The 19,585-nt window shown below is 39.6% G+C and overlaps 1 long non-coding RNA gene across 3 annotated transcripts in view; it reads right to left on the reverse strand.

The window, feature by feature from the left end:
* Positions 1–19,585, reverse strand: part of LOC140684189 (uncharacterized) — a 26,199-nt gene continuing 6,614 nt past the window's right edge. Inside the window, exons 3-4 of one of the 3 annotated variants that reach the window (XR_012056114.1) lie at positions 12,928–13,021; positions 1–2,215 (exon numbers count right to left, since the gene is read on the reverse strand). This is a non-coding gene — a long non-coding RNA (uncharacterized lncRNA). Of the gene's footprint in view, positions 2,216–3,317; positions 3,648–12,927; positions 13,022–17,747; positions 19,538–19,585 lie in introns of those variants that run through there. The other 2 variants (XR_012056117.1, XR_012056113.1) reach the window with 2 other exon arrangements.

The following is a 19,585-nucleotide window of genomic DNA, read 5'->3' on the forward strand; positions in this document are numbered from 1 at the left end:
ATGGCATTTATTTCTAGGAGGGGAAGGTTGAGGTTTGGTCATTTGGGGCTTTTTTAAAAGGTAAATAGAACCTTAGAAATTAATTACTGCCTTCAGGTAGGGAGCCAGTCAAGGAGCTTCTCTGGGGTGGAGTATCCATCAGTCCCACAGACTGATGATGGCCAGGAAACTTGCAAGCGTGTCAAAGTTGCCTCTTTCTCTGCATCATGTTTAATGTTTGCAATCTTATGGTGTAGAGAATAGAGAAGTGCTCTGACAGCATGAAATAACCCCAAGCTCTGTCTCTCACACACACACACATACACACATACACTCTGCCCCTACAAAGTAGAGGCCAACCCCAACTCCACCATCCCATTCCTGTTCCATATGGGAGATAATTTGTATTCACCCAGATGCTAGGGAAGTTGTGATTCCAAGAAGTCTAGAGCATGTACTAAATAGGTTCTGGATTGCCTGTATGAACCTGAGGGCAGGAGAAATGCAACACCCTGGGTGCTGCCATGAACACCTAGCCCCTGTAAAACACAGAAAGCAAAGCAGGACCTTAAGGCAAATACTTCAAGATGCAGGTATCTCCGGGACTAAACATCCCTCCCCTCCTGACAATTCATACCACAGGTATCAGCAAGGTGTTGCAGCAATGAATCCTGTATTTCACCAAGATGATTTTTTTATATTACACCAGCACCCAAAGTCAGACATTTGAGCACTTTGAAAACACCCTCTGTTCAAACCTGGGCCTCATGGTGAGTCTGCTTCGTCTCTCTCTTCAACTGTTTGGCTGGTATCCAGTTTTTGTGGGGTTTGGGGGTTTTCTCAGTGTGGGTTTAGGGTTTTTTGAAAGTCTAAATCGACAGAACAAGTCCGTGAAAAATATATCAATGGCTAATTTCTAATGAAAGAATTGTGCAGACTTAAGGAATACATGGAAAGAGCAAGCTCTGGACTCTTTGTACAAAAAGGAGTTTTTTTCCTTGACTTCTCACGGTGTCCTGGAAGGTGGGGAGGATACGATGGTCTTTGTGTTTTTTATTGCCACCTTCCCTATCTCTGGAAACTATGATACACACAGATGCTGATTCTGCTCTCATCAGGGTAAACCCACAATAAATGCAATGGCTTTCAGTAAACTGGTTACACTTCTCCAGCTGCCCCCTCCCCACACCACCCTGGTGTCCCCGCCGTGCCCCAGGGAGCTCTGAAAAGCGTTTGGCCAAGGGTGGGAGGAGGGGAAAACTGAGAGGGCTCAGTGTTGCTGTGCTATGAAGTGACAGATAGAACCAGCCAGGCAGTGCCCTGGCCCTGAGCACGATGATATTCATTTCACACAGCCCTTGCCTGTTCCAGCTGGAACGATAGGAGATGCAAACTTTGACTTCTGCATTTGAAAGAGATATTGTTTGATGGAAGCGTGTGGGTGGCGGGTAAAACAAGCAGCTAAGTGTCAGCACAGAAGAAGCAAACATTCTCCTTCCCTCCCTCCCCAATGTAGTTTTTGACGTAATGAGCATTGCTCCCAATTTTCCTTCCAAATAGGCATTGCACCCGTCCCCATGGCAACTGTCATGCTCAAAAGATGTCCTGTCAGGAGGCATGAAAGGCCCAGAGACATTTGTATTAGATGGTCACAACCGTGCTAGCTAATGCTTAACAAATACACCACGAGGCTGCATTCGTCAAAATGAAGAGCACAAACATTTGTGTTCCATTAAACAGAAATTAATAAAATTCAAATAGGAAGAAACCAAACTGGACTGGTTTTTTTTGTGTATACAGCTGTGTTATGAAGTAATACAAGGAACGTTAGTATGAATAATGATTGCACATGTGCATTCAATTTATTTCTTCTACTTCTTGTATGGTCTCCTTTAACCCTTTTTCTCTATAGGTTTTTCAGAAATCAAACACAGGTTTAACAGCTGGGCAAGACAGGGATTTCAACTGCTCCTTTCACACTGCCAAGGCCCAATAGCACTTCTTTATTTAAAGGCACTCTGGGTCATTGGGAAGTTGTGCTTTTGAAAAATGTTCACATACTTCATGATTGAGCACATGAAAATGGTGGTCTCAATTTTACCAGGGAAAAGAAGTGATCCAGTCTCTAAACAAGGCAAGTTGTATCCGAAACCACTGGGCATCTTCCTACCTCCCTCGGCCACAGGGAAGAGGAGCTGATTTATCCCAGCTGAGGATCTTGCCTCACATCCAGGCACTGAAAGAAAATAACAAAATAGAATCGTGTTTCCAGCTCAGCTGAAAATCAAAAGTGAAAGTTCAGGAAGACAGCAGAGCCTCCTCCCACAACAGCCCTTCTCCTGGCTTCTCATCACCAAACATAACTTAGAGCAGTTCCTTTCACCCACCGCTGCAAGTAAACAACAAAAATGGACTGTGTTACACAGCCTGACAATGACAGTCTGTACTTGGCTTTACTAGTCTCAAAAGGCTGTGGTAGCTTTGCTTTCTCTGGTCAGCTTAACCTCATGCTTTTTCTTGCGAGAAGGGGCAAAAAAAGGAAAGTTGGCCAGGGTTCTGGTTCTGCCACAGGTCCAGGCCTGCTACCCAGTGTGTGGGGGTGTACCAGTGCCTGGACAGTCTCCACATCTTCTGCTTAGATTTATCCTTTCCCTGTTTTGACCTCCTAGCTTCACAGGCAGCAGAAATAATCATACCAGAACCTGCATTTCCATTGCACAAGGTTTATATTCTCACAAGGTCTAGTTTTGCAACAGTTTGAACGCATATATATTTGTGCCAGGACTCTTACCTCCTCCTCCCCCTCTTTCCCCCTTTCTCCTCATACTCCTGTCTCTTTCTTTTTGTCCCAGAAACTCCTGTTATCCCCCAACCCTCCATCTCTCTGGCTGAACTGAATAACACCCTTATCCTACACTGGGCAAGTGGGAGGAGAGGCAGCAAATGGAAAACATTTCTCTTTCTGGCTGTAATTGCAAAACAGGAATTTGCTATTCCATCAGCATGCACATGTCCAGACCTGGACTTTTGCAGAAAAGCCAACTTTCACTTAGTCCTTTGGATAGATAACTATTTTTCTGGAGAAGTTTCACCAGTCTCCCATATTCCCGCCCTTAGTTTCCTCAAGCCTTCTATCTGGTTTAGGGCAAATCTGGGAGGAAACTTCCAAAGGGGACCACCTAGAAAGCAGATTAAAGCGGCCCCATACCAAACTGGTTCAGGAAAAATATTTCCTTGGAGAAAAGTGGAAAAAACCTGTTTATTTAAGAAGCAAAGCGTTCACAAGCAGAAAAAAAAAAAAAAAGAATAATATTAAACAATAAAACTTCTCACTGTTCTGAAAAGATGGCAAATTCAGAAAGTCTTCGCCAGGTTGTAGTTTGGCTCACTCAGTCTCTTATCAATGTCTCCTGAGCTGGGAAATGCTTCATCCTTTGGGACAGGACAACAACCTAAAGAGAACAGTCTTCCCCAAACCAAACTGTTGCATATAAGCAACAAGCTCTGGTCAGCTCTGGATGACTGTAAAACAGCTCTGGCATAGGCTCATTCCTGTTGTTGCATCTCCTGTGTTTGCTGTGCAGTCACATGACATGATGGGCCCTCTGCCCCTTGTGTGAAGTACTTTCAACCTTCTTGAACATCTCCAGACTCTGAAGACACCCAACCTTGGAGCAAAGCAGGAAACTTAGTCCACAGCACATGTTTTAAATTGGAAAACTACTATTTACTGAAACAAGAAAATCTTTACTATAACTAAACCTTTCCTGAAAAACTCCTGTTCAGAAGCTCTAGACCAATCTTCCCTCAAAAAAGAAAGAGGAGAACTCCTGTAGAAGCACATCTTGGTGCAGTTGCTTAGCTGAAGGTTCAGACATCCTCAAGGTGTCAGGTTCAAGCCCTGGCCCCAAACTCTGAGAGAGGGATTTAAGCAGTGTCTACACCCTCCAAGGTTTGTGCTTCAAGAAATCATCAACTATTTTAGTGTGTGTTGAGCACTAAGTTAGTGTGTCTCTCCCTCTGAATATTTCTGAAAAATAATTAACTTGGCATCCACTGAAACAAGGATTTATTTTTTTTTAAATATTAGGTGGGAAAAAAAAATCTCAATTTATCCTCTTTATACCCTATTTTTATCCAGCATCTTCAAGGAGAACAACCCAATATTCAGTATTCCCATGTGGAATTTCCTTCTTCCAAGAAGAAAACCAAAAAGTTAAATTTTCCTGCTAAATAGCTTACATGCCTAACAATATGTGTTATGATCAATTCTTGCCATATTCATGAGCAAAAGTCACAATAATGGGTGCCACTTTTCATGCCAAACCTTTCAGGAATATTCCACATTTCCCAGCCGATATCCCTCTAAAAGATCACAAGGTTTTGTGATCTTGTGTTTGATATATCACCCATGTATTATTTCAGCTCAGGCCATTGTTTTAGTTAAACCTTGGAACCTTTGCAGTCTCCAAGCCTGCATACAAAGACATCTTTGAATGATGTTTCTGGGCTAAAATCAGGCTTTGGTTTTTTATATTTTTGTCTCTCCTCAGCGGGACAACATGGTACATGACAGCAGCCACCAACAGTCAGGAAATATGGTCCATGTGCCTCTTCAGCAATGTGAGTTACCGTAAGTCTGTCAGGCTTATTCTTCCCTCTCTGGAATGTTTTCTTCTATCTTTTTTTAAAATCTCAACATTTTAACTTCAATTAAAGAACTAGAAGCAGAGAGAGATGACCTAGGAGGACCACAGTGACGTTGCCTAAACACGCAGCACCAGGGTTGGGAAAGCCAGAGCCTATCTGAAAGCTGATGAGGAAAAGCTTCACAGCAGCAAAAGCAAAAGGAAGACCAGGGAAAACGTGGGCCCACTGCAGAATAGGGCAGGAGACCTGGTGACAAAGGACGTGGAAAAAGACAAGGTACTCAAATCTCTCCTCCTGGTCTTTACTGGTAAGATATACCTTCAGGAATTCCAGTTTCCTGAAACTGGTGGAAGAGGTGGGAACAAGGCAGAACTTCCCTTGGTGGAGAAGGGAAGTATTAGGGAGTATTTAAACAAACCAAATGTACCCATGCCCATGGACCTGGCAACTTACACCATGAGGAGGAACTGTGGTGGCCATTGTAAGGCTGCTCCTGATGGTGATGAAAAAGTCATGGGTATCTCAAGAGACTCCTTAGGGCTGGAGAAAAGCAAATTTCACTCTTATCTTCAAGAATGACATGAAAGAGGACCCAGGGAACTATAACCCACTCAGCCTCAACCCAGTCATAAGGAAAGTGATAGAAGAAAATAATTTCCAAACATACTAAGAACAAGTTGGTGACTGGGAGAAGTCAGCATGGATTTATAAGGGGGAAAATATGTCTGAGCAACAGAGAGTCTTCTGCAGGAGCTAGGCAGCTGAACTGGGGCTTAGACAGGATACAGATACCAAACACAAAATTGCCTTTTTCCCATTTCTTTCTTGAGACTTCCTTCCATAATAGGGATGGCATAATCTCTGGCAGGCCTCTGACCTCCCTCATTTCTGAGTCAACTGTAGTAAACTTCTTTAAATAAGCAGATTGTTAAGAGTCTAAAATATCTGTAGTCAAAGCTGAACAACATAAACTGATAAAAGTCAAACTTCACGAAAGATATTGCCTTGTGTGTATTAGCCAAAAATTCAACCCTTGCTTGCTTGAAATCTGTATTTTATTTAGTTAGTCTACATGAATATGTGGTTATGGCTGCAGCATGAAAATCCTCATAATAGTCTTTATAACAATGAATTCCCTGGCCCAAATATTTTCCTTTATGTCAGTGACATTTCTGATAATTAATTTTGACACCTTGTATTAAAATAAAAATAAAGAGCCCTTACTGAGGTTCTTTAGCCAAAAATGTAGCATAACACCCAGAGAAGCTTGAAAATTTTACAGAAGACAGGTTTTTTGGTCAAAAAAGGTTTCCCTGAATTTACAAAATGGAAATGTTTCACAAGAATCTCATTGAAATTTTGGCACTTAATTGTAAACATATCATTTCATTTTAGCTCTATTGAACGGTCCAAAAATTATTCTGTTCTGGTCTATACCAGGAAGACCTCAGAGTTTCGAATTGAAATGCTGAATGACAGAGGTGGGAAGGTGAATAAAACCCTCTCACTTTCACACACTACAAGAACATCTAGCAGATGTCAGACTGAGAGCAAGCAAAAGGAAGTTCTTTCACATGTGTTTATGCTGAGGATGTCCTTCAAACACAACATCAATAAAGGTTCGGGGGACAAATCCTATGTCTGCTACTACATTACAAAGACACCAACTCCAACACAGAAAGTCTCTGAGACATGACTACTAGACAGTATTCTAGTGAAGAATTGTTCTTTGTTTGCTCTTTGATGTTTGGTACAGGATGGCTGGTTCAGGGCAAAATGAATCTTTAATCTTCTGTTTCCAGGGAAGTAGAAGTGAGCTTTCTGACTGGGAGCAAAATTTTGTTTCCATCTGAGTATTTTCTGCATGTTCTATCTTTATGTTTTTCATGACAAAAAAGCCCCGAAACAAATGCCACACACAACCCCACACACACAGCCCAACATTCAGAGGCTTTTATTACAAAAGATTGTTTTTTTTTTATGAGAAAAAATCCCAACCTTTATGAAATTTCAAGTTTGTTATATACTTAAAAGACATAAAGGATAAAATAATGAAGCATAGAAGAGAAATTTTAAGCTCCTTTAAACAAGGTAACATAACCAAACACTCTTTTTCTTTTCAGACTATACTTCTTCAAGAATGACATGAAAGAGGACCCAGGGAACTATAACCCACTCAGCCTCAACCCAGTCATAAGGAAAGTGATAGAAGAAAATAATTTCCAAACATACTAAGAACAAGTTGGTGACTGGGAGAAGTCAGCATGGATTTATAAGGGGGAAAATATGTCTGAGCAACAGAGAGTCTTCTGCAGGAGCTAGGCAGCTGAACTGGGGCTTCATATTTCACTTAGTTATTTCATAATTCACTTAGTTATTTCAGCAGTTATTTCTGCAAAGTGTACCATGCCTTATGTAACAACACAAACAAATTGAATAATTAAGCCAGCCTTAGTTTCTGCTCACTAAATTTGTAGTCTGTAAGAATTTAGGCCAGGTGTACCCTCAGCTTTTGGGAGAATGCTCTTGTCCATTTTTCTCAGGGGACCAAGAGAATCCAGAAGCATGAAAATTACAAAGCTGGGGTCAAAATCCAGATTGGAGATGTCATCTTTCATTTTTAACGCCCTTGGCTTTTTCTATTGGCATAAGAATCACAATGTCTTACTATTTTGGAAAGTCTATTGCTTATTATTTTAATGTAAACTTTAGAAAAAGCAACATGGTTAATCACTCAGTGACTAAGTATGAAACTTTTTAGAAGGAATCTTTACAGTTTATTGAAACATTTGCTAACTACCATGCAAAGATTTACTAGCCCTTTAAAATTATGATTATTTTTCCAGGACATTGGAAGCTCTTTTAAGATCTGTTACAATCCAATATGCAATTTTTTTCAGCAAGATTTCACAAAGTATTGAGCTATTTTTCATTATGCTATGCCTGGCACGTATATGTAGCGAGTTTGCAAGTTTGGTTGTTGTGAATATTTCTTGAGAAACAGCCTTGGACGGAAGTAATTTTTCTAAATTAAATAAATATGTTGTTTCTGATTTTCCAAAATACCCAAAGGAACTAGCTCTCATTCTAGATCAATGGCCTGCAAAATTTCACCTTGAAATATGATGACTTTTTTTACTTTGTGAAGCACAAAATATCTCTGGGAACAAAGAAACTATGCAGAAGATTGGGTCCAACAAACTTCGCTTTCTCAGATAGCAAGTTTCCTATTGATTTTAATGGTGTTGATTACCTGAATTTTCATGTTAGCTGACAGTCAGGAGCACTTTGCACAGGTGTCTGTATGGTTAGTATTATTTTGCAATTAGCTTACTGGGATATTTGGACTTCTAAAAAGAAATTAGGTTTGTTTGCTTTCTTAGGAAAAGGAAAATTCCAGCCCTCTAACAGATAAGGATTTATGAGAGTCAGATTCCAAATAATTTTAGACATGATCCCCAAATCCTTTTTTTTGCTTTGTCAGTTTGTATAAGAGAAGTTGAAGACTCCAAGAAGCATAGGGGTAGGAAATAAAACCTTTTGAGGGCTCAGGCCTCTCTGAAGACAGTAACTCAAGTTGGGCTGGCAGCTCTGCGTACAGCAGACCACTGTGGATGAATTTCAAAGACACTAAAACCTTTAGGAATCAAGGGAGAGATATTGATTTAAATGAGGTCTTAATGGTGTTGTTATAGAAGGGAGACAAGAGAGTTACAGAACTTCTGTCTCCTCAATACCATGAAGCATTAGAAACGAGAAGATGCAGACGGGCATAGGGAGGGCAACAGCAGCCCTGAATTCACCCATCATTTAACACCATGCAAGTGCAGCAAGGAAGCGAAGGCAGAATGGGCTTCAGAGTGATTATGACTTCACTGTTTCACTGCTTGCTTGAAGATATACATCACTTCAGCTTAAATCTCTCTGCAAGCAGGGCTTTGTCTCGTCTAAGATATGCTTCTCGTTAGCTTTGGCAATAGCTGCACTACTATCTCTTCTCTCAGTGCTTTGCCAAAAAAAAGGTAAACTGGATGTGCAGGAAGACTTGGACCGTTCCACAGTGTTATCCATAGAAACAGAGTCAGCAAGTCACACAGATGTGCCCAGAAAGGCTATTAGATCACAAGGATTTATTTACCAGGATAAAATAGGCCATGATTTTGTTCAGATTTGTTTGGGTTTGGGATTTTTTCATGTTTGTTTGTTTGTTTTAAATTAAATTTGTTCCATATCACATTTTGTACCTTGAGTTTCTCTGAATCACAGTCTTCCATATAGACATCTAGCCTTGAAGTGAAGTCTTTTGGGACAATAAAGTGCTTTGGCTTTCCAAAACATTTTCTTTAGTTGTACTTTTCTTCACTTTAGTCCCAGAATATCTTGTGATGAAAGAATGTGTGGCACATTCAAGTTACTTGTTCATTCTCTTTTTGATCAGATTCTGAGGTCTTGCACTGTGCAGAATTTTTTTTTACCGCACTGGAATATTTTTCCTGGCTCGTTTTTTTTACATCTTCTTCACTTTTTCAATGAATTTTTATAAATATGGGAGGACCAGAACTGTACATAATGTTCCAACATCTGTGTTCCTGCAGTTATATATAAATGTAAAATTATTTCCAACCATACTGTTTTGCGATATTTTCTTATATATTATTTCCTTGTTACATTTGAGTGAAAAGTTTCTTTAAGACTTCCTTTTACCCATTGAAAAATGCAAATTGAAACCAATACATTTTCTGAAATAATGTTACATCTCTGAAATTATTACAGCTGAAAACATGTGTTTTCATACATGTAGGGGTACAAGGAGAACCTAAAAGACAGCTGAAAGGTATTGGGTTGACATTTAAAAAACTAAATATTCGAATGTTTTAGTCTGAAATGTTTAATTTCAAAATTTGCTTCAGCTTATTGTATAAACATAAATATTGTTATGGGGTCAAATAAAGTAATTTCTTCAATCTATTGTGGGTTTCTTAAGTCATCAGTCGAGAAGAATTTAAAGAACAGAATAGCAAACTAACTAGGAAAGACTTCTATTCTGCCTCCTTTACTGATGATTTTCACTTTGTTTACTCTATTTTTTTTTCTTAAAATTTCTGTTTGATGAGCAAGCCTCTTATTACTTTTTTTTAGAGTTACCTATGTAACATGAATCCTGGCACAAAGTCAATATCTCAGTTATCTGAAATATTTTTAGTGCATCTGATACACTAAAATACCTCAGTTATCTGAAATTGTTTTAGTGTATCTGATACACTAAAATATCTCAGTTATCTGAAATTTTTTAGTGTATCTGATACACTAAAATCTATTAATCTATCCCCTAAATCTGTCTCCTAAATATCAGACCACTTAGCCAAAGGTCACCTCTGATATATCTTCCTCTGGAACAGGTGATTTTTAACAGCTTCTGTAGGTAAATTGCTCTGTAATACTCATGTGAGCAGCACCTATCTCCTTCTGTTGCTTGTGAAGTGCCTCATGGAATGATTTATTTCAAACATCACTGGCTACATCTTTAAAAGAATTTTTGCCACCTCTAAACTATGAAATTCCTATAGGAATTCCTCATTGGCCTCTTTTCCTTTCATGATCCACCTACAGGTCTGCAATGGAAAGACAGGTATTTAATGGACCCATTTATTTCCCTGTGCATTTACTTTCTGTATTATTTTTCCACATTGCCATATTCATGTCTACATCATCTATTTCCTGCCACACCTTAAAAATTATCATTGTAGTTCCTTTATGCCTAGTTCTCTTTCTCCTTCTGTCTCTTGTTTGTAGAATTTAAATACTCTGGTCCATGCAGTACTTGTCTTCTAAAAATCATTATTCCACACTATGCTTTTTCCTGGCTTTTCTTTCGGATCCCTGAATATTGCAAGAGTCCGTCTCCACTTATTATTAAAACCGTCCTAGTATTTATTCTCTGTGAGTCCTATTAAGCATTCTTTACCTAAACATGCTGAAACAAAGCTTTTAATATTATGCTACCATCATAACTGCCTACAAAACTCATGGTTCACAAATGTGAAATGCTTGAGATAAAAAGGCCAGGACATAGTAGTTTCAAAGTTAGTTCTTTTCATCATGTCAGTTTGCTGTGGCAATGATTTGAGGGTTTGCCTGAGCATGTGTTATTTAAGGAGTTAATCACAGTCTTCTAGGATGCCATCACCATTCCATGCTCAGTCCTTGCACTCTTGTGCTGACTGGTGGGGCTCAGAGCCACAGTCATGGCTGCACAACCCACAGTCCACTCTTGGGTTTGGGTTTTGCTTAACATGCCACTGGCACGGGTGGATGCAGCCGGACTGAGATCATGCTATAAAAAATAGGATTGTTGCCATTCAAGTGTGATTAACTGCAGAGGAAGAGCACTTGAACAAAAGCTAACTTTATTGACACTGGTGGGGAAAGCCCTATTCTGGGGAGCCGAGTGTTTAAATGGTGGTTAAAGTAACCTCTAACAAGAAGGATCTTAGTACTTAAATAATGGGATCATGGGGTCATATGAAATCCTCCGTAAGATGGCAGACTCTTTATATAAATCATGAGAACATAATCTCTCCAAAAAGCACAAATAACAAAGAGGGTTCAGTACATAGATGGTAGGTCCACAGGTCACTCAAGTTTAATTCCCTTCTAAAAAAGGGGAATTCAGTACCTAAATACTGACAGAACAGTGTCATTGTGAACCATCATTACAATAAGGAAATTATTTTTAAGATGGAAGAAGCAATCCCTTTTGCTTCTTTGTGGAAGTCTGTCACTAAAGCTGTGACATGCATTTCTAGACATACATACAGCAAGGATTACTGTGCCTATTCTGAGAGGCTTCCTGAAACCCTGCAATTTTATTGACATCATTTCTGTGTGCAGATGTGTCCCTTCTACCGCAGACTTACACCAGGCACATTTCGCTGTCCCCCTCCCCTGTCACATTATCCCTCCCTGCTCATATTGTACCCTTGTCCAGATGCAGTGTGCTCACAGCTTTTTGTAAATGGTCCTGACTCCATCATGTGGCAGCTTTTATGTGGTCTGAAATACTGCCAGCTGCCCTGGTCCATGGCAAGGACTCTTAGAGCCCTCACAGGACTATCTAGAATTACACGTTGCTTCTCAGCGTGATGCATAAAGACTGGCACTTCGGCAGAAAGCAGCAGCTGAATGGGACACGGAGGAGATGTGACCTCCCCACAGTGTTTATTTAAAATTAATCATCATTGCCCTGGAAAGCACATCAAAGATTTGGTGTGGAGGTGCCATTTTTACAAGAGGAACACATTTTACATTACTCCTATCCATTATGGGCCAAGCTGCAATGTGGCTTTAAGAGAAGATGGTTCTTCCAGGTAGCTATGGACTGCTGGGACCTTGGTCCTGGGTCTTTCCAAGTCAATTCTCTCAAGGTCCTATGGAGTGCTACCCAGACCAGTGAGCCCCTGGTCTAAACCTATTCAGTGCATTGCTTCTGAGAGCTCTGGCCTGTTTTCAGAGTGTATTTGCAAGAGCAAGGGGCTCTTGTCTTATCCCATGAGACATTGTTCTATGCAGGCTACCACTTCAAAGTGAGAGAGCATTATACTGTATTTGAAACATGTTATAACCTAAGAATCAGATTGTGTACAACTACTCTCTCATAAAATTATCTAAGTGTTCTACTGCACATTTGCAAGCAAAACATTTTATTTATTACATTTTTATATGTAATGCAGTTGTGTCTGTATGCATACGTTGCACTTAGGGGAAGAAGAAAAGCTCCCATAAGGAATGTAAATGCATCTTCAACTCAAGTAGGCCCACTTACAGAGATATAAATCCCACTGAGGAGCACAAGTCTGACAGGTCTTTTATGTCTTTTGCTTAGAAGAAGTACATCTTCCTGGTGTAAGATCAGAGGGATGTCTTTCATCTTGAGCAGCAGTTACATTGGTATAACTAAAGTAAAATACCTCTCTGTGCTTAAAAGGGGTCTGTGTCATTTGGGTTACATGTCTAGATATATTTCTGATAAAAGTATTGTCTTAGTTTGATTCAGCAAAGACAACTGCAGTGAAAAGCAAAGATTTCCATCATTAAAGTAATATTGGCTTGTATTTTGATCAGGTGACAGGTTTGCACAATTCTGGTAAAATAGTAATGTTATTATATTAGTAGTAATATATATATATATATTATATATATATATATGCATGCATGCATGAAGTGTGTGTGTATATGCATATGCTTATATAAATGGTATTCACATTCTCTTCAAATATATGCTTCTAAAAAGAGACTGACCTGGTAGTCCAAGATGCGGAGAAACTCTGAAAACACAGGTCACATGCATACTTAATAGATTTCTGCTGCTTGGTAAGATCTCATCCTGAATACACTGAAATCAAGAGCAAAATTTTCAGTCACTTCCCAAGTACAGAATCAGGCCTGCTATCCAACCACAGCTGAAATATTTGAGAAAGCTTTGCTAGACCAGAAAAAAAAAAAAAAAAAAAAAGAGTGGCAGGCACATTTTCAGGTTAACTCCATGGTCACAGGAAAAAGAGCTGTTCCCCTACAGGAAAAGGAAAATGAAGGCTTCGGTACAGTGTGCAAGTGTGTGTGTAGCATCTTAGGGTGTCAGTCCTCATGGTGGATGGGTGTATGCATTTAAGTACTCTTTAGGATGGGGACTAATTACTACTGGTTTAAATTACACTAAATGTCTGTGGGTGCAAGGACTTATCAGTGATTATAGAGACAATAAGGGGCATTAACAGCTTGATTTTATTTAACAATTATTTTTCACTATATTCCATGTTTTCCGTGCTTGTGAATATTCCAAGTAAGGAATGTTTTTGGAAAAAAACCAACAACTTTTTGAAAAAAAAAAAAACCACCTTTCCATGGGTGGAAATCAGTGTGGCTGTGAGCCTTTCCACTCCTCCAGAGCAGCATAATTCTGAGAAAGGTACAGAGTTGCCAGAATCAGGGTTGTGTTTGGTAGAAACTTGTCTTTTTCCCTTCTAAAAGAAACTTAGAGCAAAATTTTGCAGCTGCATTTGATTGTATGTCAGAGAGGTGAACTCACCCTACTTGTGTTGACCCTGTTTCTGGTCCTGGAACAGGCCATCTTGTCCTGATGGGAGAAGTTCTGGACTACTAGTGATTTTAGGGTAATTAGATGCAAATACTGAGGTGATGCAGAGCTGAGCCTGGTCAAAACAGCTGCAGGAATCGCTTCTGTAGCATTAAGTTTAAAACATTTTTGTTGCTCATGTCTCTAATATCTAAGGTTATGAGCTCGGATTTTTTTGTGTTATTTTGCCCAACATAGGTTCAGTCTCCATTCTCAACCTAAGAGTGTATTGAACACATATTCCAGCAATCCAAAGCCATGAATCCTACATTCTCCTACACTCCAGGAAAAGGTTTTATATCAAATTCCTTCAGAAGTTTTAAAATATTGTTTGGGGTGTTTTAGTCTTCTGTTTTCAATAGATGTATTTTTTTGGCATGCTGCACCTACATTGTTTCAAACTTACTTCTTATAAAGACCCGCTTGTGATGTACTTAAAGGGTGCTATATAAATTAATGTAAATCATAAATCATTTCAACAAACATTTGCTCTTCAAAACCAAATCAAACTCAGGAGAGGCTGATAGTGAAAGGAACACACAGGTTGATGAGAGGAGAACCATGTTCATCCTGCAGCAGACCATTAGTGGTCATCACCAACAGCCCACAAGATGCCAAAGCCCACCAGCACTTTTTTGGAGCCACAGCCTCCAGCTTTGGGCCCCTGTGTTACTCCTTGGCTGTGCTCACAGGCAAGGGGCAAGGGGGATTGAAGGTACGAGGAGCCCAGCCTCGGCTCCTGGGACAGAGGGAGCATGTTGGCACACGTCCTCCTGCTTCTCCCAACTTGATGGGCAATTTTCTGGCATAAAACTATTGTTTTGCTTGCTGGGCCTTCTATGATGGCTGGGCCAAACTTCCTGCTAGGAGCCAGGATCTGCAACCTTATGAAAGTTGCAGGGCCCGGCAAGCTGCCGGTATTTTCAGCTGGATTGAGCCCAGAACAATTTTATTTTCATCAGAAATGTTCCCTAGCCCTACCACATGTGCAAGCATATATGAAACCACCAAGAAGGCTCCCTCCCCCAGCTATCTTATTTAGCTAAAATTCAGCTGCCCAGCAGAACTGTTTCTTATCCAAGCCCATAGAGACAGGAGAGGAGTGGAGAGATTTAATTATAATCTTTCTCTCCCTGCACCTCCCACAGTACACTAATGCTTTTCATTAGCCAAAGCCAAAACCTTGCTTTATAAGCTGTGAGAGCTGTCTTTTAAAAAACACATCCAGCATTAAAAGAGTTCTAAATGGCAGTAACAGCAGTGTAACCCTCATCCACAGGTGTGGGAGATTCGCTGGAGGATTGCTGGTGGAGAGGCGAGTTTTATTTGAAAGACATCTGATTCCTATTTCTGTCCACTGGCTGATTGCGCCTCACATTACAACACTTCTGTGCCCACTGACAATTTCAGTCCAAATGAATGAGAGAAAAGACTTGGCATCCAGGAGCTCTGGATGATTTTTATAAGTATCCAGATGTTTAGACTTTTATCTGAAGCTTATACAAAAAATATGAGTCCACTCCCAGAGGCAGCTTGACAAATATCCCGTCATTTATTCAGTGTGTAGGTCTAGAGCAGATATATTCATACAGATATATCACTGGAGTAGGTACATCTGTTAACCTCAGTGGTATAGAAATGCAAGAAAATGAAGAATTACACTTTTGACCCACAACTGCAATGTTATTTGAATGACACAATTAAAGGAGTACCTTATATTGATGGAAAGGTTCTGAGAAAATATTACTGACTTAATTGTCATTGCCTTACAGAATACATTGAGCTGACTTTCATCTTTGAAAAATTAGAGTTTTTTTCTGGTACCTCCCTAGAAATTGACTACCCAGTGGTCTCAGAACACTATGAAACAGATGGAGCTTGGTTCCCTACAACACCTGATTCTCTATTATTTTTTCTTTCTTTTTTTTTTTTTTTTTTTAAGGAAAATGTCATTTTTCTTCTCATTCCCTTGCCCTCTGCCAGCTTCAATTGTATAAATAGGCAAATAATCCTCAGCAAATCACTAGGGTGGCTTCAGGGGTATTTGTTTGTTTTATCTGGTAGCCCTTGGAAGCTTCAGGCCGGTTGTGCCAGCTCTGTACAAACACTGAGTGCGGTGGGAAATCCTCATGTGTGAAGAGCTGACAGCCTGTGTGGAGGGAAGAACACAAGCAGAAGCACAACAAATACCTGTCTGGTCAATAAAGGACAAGTGAAAAGGCCATGGGATTACATGGATTACAGTACTTGGTTACACAGATTAACCAGGCAATTAAAGGCAGCAGGAATAATAAACATCCTGCCAAGAGGAGCTGCTATTGGGCTGTAGGCTGAATGTGGCCATTCCAACTCTAAACTGGTTTTGCCATAAACACAAAAGCACAAAAGCTGAAGGAGAGGGAGAAGGCCCTGGAAGCAGACCCACAAATGGGACACACTTTCCTTGATTCCTCAAGAGATTTTATACTGTTGACTGGGGTCTTTTTCATTTATATTTTGATGGTTTCTTATCTTAGGTTTTAAAACGAAATCTGCTGAATGTCTAAAATGCCTTTTGGCAGTCAGGCCTTTTGTTGCTGATCTCTGTCTTAAAAATAGTTTAACTTATCAAGAAGCTTTGGTGTAGATCTGGTGTAGTGGGTTGGTTCATTTGGTTTTTAAATGCTTTCTTTTGGATCACTTTTAATCATCACTTACATTGCACATGGCCATTTATGCATTGACAGGTTGATGGGGACTTTAATGTACATAAAACTTTCTCTGTCAGGACTTATGCCTCTCTGTCAGATTTTATCCTGCAGTAGAGAGGGTTCATATACAGTTGCTGACAGATAAAATAAGCTCCTCCAGCAGCTGCAGCTCTGCCTCCCACAGGTTTTTTTTTCTGCTCTGGTTCTCTGTCCCCAGCTAAGTGTTGAGAAAGCACAGGGCTGTGCTGGGACAGACAAGCAGGAGCACGGCACCAGACCTACAAGAGGGACAATGACTTCGCCACATCGAGGCCTGTAGTGAAACACTAAATGTTTGACATCTTTCTTTAGCCTTACATGCAGAAGACAGGTAAGTAAACCCTTCTATTCTAAAAAAAAGTTAATTTCCAGCCTGGATTTCTGCAGAGAAAACCTAAAAGGCAAGAAGCTGTCTTTGAAAAAAGATGCAAAGTCATGAATCACATAAAAACTGAAAAATATCATTAATTTAAGTCTGTTCCATGATTTTAAGGATATGAATCCTGAATTTGAAACTCATGGGTTTCAAGATGAGAACCTGTTTTCTGTTGTGTGGTTCAGAAGGCAAAGCCCTGAGGTTTCTGACAAGCCTGGTGCAATCAACTAACACTTGAGGTATGCAGATATTATAGCTGATATGAAAAGATGCTCAGCATCTGTAATTCACACAGAAGCCAATGGAAACTGCAAACACTCAGCTCTAAAGGATCAGCCCTTTAATCATTAATATGTTTCCAGATCTATAAAAAAATGTTTCCTAAGACACTTTATTTCTGCAAGAAATTCCCTGTTGGCAAGAGACTTTTCATAGCTCCTTTAAGACCTATAAGAAACTGTGGAAGAAATAAAGAGGGGTTTTGCTTATGGAAATGAGACCTACTAGAGAGCAACTGGAAATGTTTTTATGAGACTTTATAATGGAACTTCAGTAGCAGTTCCATGTTGATTTTTATTGGAACACCCAATATTTTTTTCTTCTTCTTTTGTAAGCCTAGTTTTTTACCACCTGAAGCTTCACGTGTGGTCTCTTGGCAAAGGAGAATATTTTTGTAATGGCTGATATGATATGGCTTTGTTTTAAGTAAGGAGATATTTCAGAGAACACTTCAAAAATTTCCTCAAAGCTTTCCTTGTTCATTTAGAAGTTGAAAACAGCTTACATTAAAAAAAAAAAATTCCAGTTTGATTTTATATTTGTTCTTAAAGAGAGAGCTCATAAGCATATTTTTTGGTAATTTCAATGGTACCAGAATTTCAGGGTTTATTAAAAGTAATTTTGAAGAATATAATAAAAATAACATAAAATATGAGAAACTATATGGATGGAAGATTTAAATGCTACATATAGGTGCATCAATCAACACAAGGCTATAAAACAGAAAAGATAACAAATTAAAATGCATGCAAGAAGCTTTGAAATAATTAACGTGTTTGTGTGTATTAGAATTATTCAGCCTTTTTTTTGTATTGATGATACTAATTTTTATGAACAACTTGTTCCAAGCAAATTTAACCCAAACTACTGTTCATGTCTAATAACTGATTTCTAGTAGTAGCTGAGAACTGCCACATTCCCTCAACTGACTTGGTACACAAGTAGTAGTTCTTTTAGGGAAAACATAAGGAAAAGGTCATTTCAGTGAGAGCATCACACTGAACTTTAAACAGACCTATCAAAGTGGACAAAAAATAGAAGTGCCCCATGTATGACAAACAGTTCTGTAATGATACTTTGAGTTACCCCATGTATCTCTGAAGAGAGCTCTGGGGCAGAAAAACTTCTTCCCTAAGCAAATCCAGAAAGGAGCATATAGCTTTTACATTAGCCAAATTTTAAAATGCCTTCAGCAAAATTTCAACAAACAGCTCACAAGGTTTTGTTGGTGGACTCACTTTATCTTGTGATACATGGCCTGATCACAGAGGTCACCGAACCTGAACCTCTGTTTAGGACTGCTTGTTCCAGGCTTTCCTCCATGGCCATGGCTGTCAAAGTGCCTCCCTTTCCAGCATGCTGAGGTGCTCAGTCTTCCCCCTCCTTCTCACTAATAGACACTCGAGTTGCAGCCCACAGAGATTTCACCTCAGTTTTCATTAAGCCTGTTTCTGGGAAGTTCTGTTGGTCTTGCCTTTTGTTTTTCTTAAGAAAAAAATTGCAGGAGAGAAAGTGATTCCTTTAATCTCTGGAAAAGGAATCTTTTTCCTAGCAAACACGTGACACATATTTCTGTGTGCTCCCTTCTACTTTATTCCTCTTCTCTCCTTTTCCTCCCCTTATGCTGATAAATCCATGCCTCCTTGGTTGCTCTAAGATCTTCAGCACAGAACTTTTTTCTTTATTTATTTATTCCCTCCTGATACTTTTATTGCCTTTGCTAATATTTTAACAGGAATTTATTTCCAGAAAAGAGGAGAAATATGGAGCCCCTTTTCCAATTATGCCATTATGCCTATCATATATACAGTAGTGCATATCCTGGTATCCTGTTTTTCTTCAATTACAGCAGAAAATGAATCCACCTAATTCTTTACCACATGAAAATATACTATGCTCAGTAGGGAAGGGACTGCTTGCTTGTCCTCTGTAAGCGTTTGTTGAGGTTTGATGAAGAGCAAGTGCAGAGGACTCCACCAGCAGCGCTTCCCCAGCCAGCTGCTTGATCACCATCATGCTCTTCTACTCTGTCCCTGTAATGTGCTCAAGTGACCTGGGGCTGTAACTGCTCAAATTTGGCTCCTCATAAACTCTGCCAGGTCAAAAACTCATTTCAATCACAAAGCAACTATTGTAGGGTGAGATGTTATACCCAGGGTAACAATAACTTCTATACTTCTGTTTCAATGAACGACCCTCACCACCTTATTCTTATGAGAGCAATGTCAGGCAGGCAGACTATAATGTAGGTAGGTTGGTTTCTGATAAAAGGGTTAACTTGCAGTCCTGATCTCAGTCAAATAAATTCAAAGTTTCACAGAAGTTGCACAACAGCTTATTTTCCTTCTTCGGCTTCTTCTGCAGCTTCACATTTCTCATAGTAATGGGTACCTGTAGCAGAAGATCCAATGAAAAACACAAAAATGTTTTTTGTAGTCT

This window comes from Taeniopygia guttata, chromosome 1 (genome assembly GCF_048771995.1).
Source record: "Taeniopygia guttata chromosome 1, bTaeGut7.mat, whole genome shotgun sequence".
In the NCBI taxonomy this organism is placed as follows: Eukaryota; Metazoa; Chordata; class Aves; order Passeriformes; family Estrildidae; genus Taeniopygia; species Taeniopygia guttata.